The sequence below is a fragment of the Camelus bactrianus genome, chromosome 14 (assembly GCF_048773025.1).
Source record: "Camelus bactrianus isolate YW-2024 breed Bactrian camel chromosome 14, ASM4877302v1, whole genome shotgun sequence".
Taxonomy (NCBI): Eukaryota; Metazoa; Chordata; class Mammalia; order Artiodactyla; family Camelidae; genus Camelus; species Camelus bactrianus.
This window is the reverse complement of record NC_133552.1, coordinates 42,635,502-42,639,420: the sequence shown is the minus strand read 5'-3', so window position 1 is coordinate 42,639,420 and position 3,919 is coordinate 42,635,502.

Below are 3,919 nucleotides of genomic sequence, written 5' to 3'. Positions count from 1 at the left end.
AGTTTGGTGCAGCCATTATGGAAAACAGTATGGAGATTGCTCTAAAAAGTAAAAATAGACTTACTCTATGATCTAGCAGTCCTACTCCTGGGCATATATCTGGAAGGAACTCTAATTCAAAAAGATACACACACTCCAACGTTCATAGAAGCACTATTTACAGTAGCCAAGACATGGAAACAACCTAAATGTCCATCAACAGATGACTGGATAAAGAAGTTGTGGTATATTTACACAATGAAATACTACTCAGCCATGAAAAGGAATGAAATAATGCCATTTGCAGCCACATGGATGGACCTGGAGATTGTCATTCTAAATGAAGTAATCCAGAAAGAGAAAAAAAAAATACCATGTATTATCACTTATATGTGGAATCTGAAAAAAAAAAAAGACACTGATTTATTTACAGAACAGAAACAGACATAGAAGACAAACTTAAGTTACTGCTGGAAAAGGGAGTGGGAAGGGATAAATTGGGAGTTCAAGATTTGCAAATACTAACTACTATATATAAAATAGATAAACAACAAGTTTATACTGTATAGCACAGGGAACTATATTCAATATCTTGTAGTAACTTATGGTGAAAAAGAATATGAAAACGAATATATGTATACTCATGTATGACTGAAGCATTGTGCTGTACGCCAGAAATTGACACATTGTAAACTGACTATACTTCAATAAAACTATATTAATAAATAAATAAATATCTCTGAAATAAAAAAAGAGAGAGAGAGAGGAAGACCTCAGCAATGATCCAACAGGGAAGAAGCTGGTGATGGTAGAAAGTGGTCAGGTTCCAGACAGCTTGAAAGGAGAAGTAACTGGATTTACTGTTGGATTGGTTGTGGGTGTGAGAGAAAAAGAAAAAGAAGTTGAGGAAAGATCCCAGATATTTGACCTGAATAACTACAAGGTTGGAATTTCCCTTCTTTAAGATGACAAAGACTAGAGGAGGAACAGATATAGGGATTTGTATCTGAGAGTAAAGATATTTGGATATAGACAAGTCAAGTTTGAGATATCTATTAAAAACCATGTGGAGACATCTAAACGACATCTCTGACACATGTAATAATATATATGTCAATGAGATGAGATCATATAGCTGTTCAGTTTTGTAATATCATGAGGGTACTTTTTCTAACTTTCAGTGTTCTTTGAGAATATTAATTTTAAAATTTTTCTTTAATTGAAGTATAGCCGACTTACAATGTTGTGTTAGTTTCTGGTGTACCAGAATATTATTTTTAAACTTCATTGGTAGAATGGCATATTCGTTCATCCATTTTCACACATTATTTTCACATTTATCATTTATTATATGTAAAGCTTTAATAAAAATCTTTGTCAATCTCACTATCTCCAAAAGTGACATGCCCAATGATAAGGTCAAAGAGTGTGAAAACTTTTCAAACCCTTGATACATATTAAGTTACATTCCCAAAAGGTTATGCCAAATTACAGCCTCACTCTTAGGTCTGCAAGAACCTGCCTGTTTGACTGTACTTTTGCCCAAATAGAAGTTTATCATTTTCAAGTCTTTCTGATTCTACAGTCAAAGTTATCTATCAGTGCTTCACTTGCATTTGTCTGATGTTTAGTGAATTTGAACATTTCTTCATTGGCTGATATGCCCTTTGAATTTCTCTTTTGTAAATTATGCACTTATATCCTTTGCATTAACCACGTTTGATGTAGACATTGAACATTGAAATAATGATAACTAATGACAGTAGTCGTTTACATAAATTGTGTGTGCTGGGCAGTGCACTAAACAATTGATGTCTATTCCTTCACAACTGTGTTATTAATACTCAGTTTACAGAAGAGAAAATTTAGAATCTAACTTTAGGATTTAAGCTTTTAAGTTACACAACTAGTTAGTGCTTGAGCTGGGATTTCAACCTTCACCCCCACCGACTCCAGAGCCCACCAGAAGTAATCCAAATTAGTCATTTGAGACGAGGACAAGCTCAGAGCCCATAGAAAAATTTGAAATGTAAGATCTGAATTTACTCAGGTAAGAATTTTCTAGGACAAATAAAGGCAGTGCAGAAATGTTGTTTTAGCAATTCAACTACTCTGCTTAATTGAATATCTGTTAGGGAAAAAGGTTCACAGAAGATGCTGGGAAAATGCAAAGGAGTGCTTGTCAAGCTCATTTCTAGAATGTGAACACTCAGCCTGTCACCCCAAATAGGGCGGACCTATTTTCAGACAAAAAGTTCTCCTGGTTTTGAATTTACCTGAATTATATGTAAACTTTAATTTCTACATTGTAAGAAGAAGTGTTGAAAGGAAAATATCGGGTGCCTGAAAAGATGCTTTTGAAGGAAATTTATTTTCCTTATAGTAGGTGTCCTGAAGAAATAAATAGTACTTAGCACTAGACTTTATTATTTTTTTCCCAAGTGCCATGAAATATTTTTAGAAAGGACAGTGGGGTCCCCTCCCTCCTTTCCCACAACCAGCCTCTGACCTCCTTGGTTGTACTTCCCTAAGCAGATTTTTTTATTTCCCCAGATGTATAGTGAGCCATAATCTTGCCCAAGGCAGCTCCAGCTTCATTAGGATGACGCTTGCATTTCAGGATCAAAGTTTCACGCTAAGTACGTAGGTGGCTGTGCCTGTGGCAGTGAACCAGGGACAGCTCCCCAATAAGAACAGACCGAGGGATTAGGTGAGGATCACTGCAGGCTATACAAGGTCTTTGCCAAAGCCCTGGGAAGACTCCATTCTCTCCAGGCCATGGGCAATGAGAGGGGAGCCAAGAAAAGTAGATCTCAGAGTGAAGATGAGCCAGAAAATGACAACCCTACAAACTTACATTGTTTATGAAATTAACTAATGTATTGTAAATAGATGTCTGTATTGATCATCAGAACCTTTAGGAGGCTTGGGTATAGCCCTTGAAAAGTTGAAAGTGATGAGGACAAGGCAGGTCTGAAGTAAAGCAGGAACTTAGTTACAGCCCCGAAGTCCTGTCAGGGGTGTCATTCGGGGGTCCTGCTCTTTGTTTGGGAAGAAAATGGACACAAAGGATGTCATATGCTTCAAGGCCCATTGGACTCATGCCTCCTCTAGTTTTCAAAAGAATACATATTTTTAAGAGGCTACTGGATATCAGTAAAGCTCTTAAGAAAAAAAAAAAGCAACTGGGATCTCTTCTAGTCAATCATAAATTTGTGGGAATTCAATAATAATAATTATCATAAAAATAGTTACCATGTGATAAACCTTACTATGTGCCAGGCATCATGTAAATGATTTCACATGGGTCGTCTTCTCTGGTACTCATTCATAATTCTTTGAGGTGAATGCTATTCTTATCTCCATTTCACAGGACAGACATCAAGTAATGTGCGCAAAATGACAGAGCTAGTAAATGGTGGAGCCGAGATGCAAACCCATATCTGTCTTGTAGCAGAAAGCTAGAGCTTAATCATTATGCTGGCTTTCTTCTCTGAGTTCGGCAAAAACACTTTGGTTATCACTGTATTTCATAGTAAACTTTAGTAAGTGCTATAGATTCTTGAATATCTATCTGTGTCTTCACACTTGCCCTGCCTTACTTTCCTAGCCATACTTTCTCCTTGTCTCAGTTGTCCTATTTATTAATTTATGTGCTTCTATTTAGCAGTTCTTTTTGAATCCTAAAGAGAGAGCATAAACAAATAAATGAAATAAACAAGTTATCTTACATATACATACATATATATATATTGCTTTGAAGTTTTAAGATTTAACAAACTCAGAAAAATACTGTTTTGCACAGGGAACTATATTCAATACCTTGTAATAGCCTATAATGAAAAAAGAACATGAAAGGAAATATAAATATATATATGTGTGTGTATATATATGTGTGTGTTTGTGTAACCAAATCACTACACTGTACACCAGAAATTAA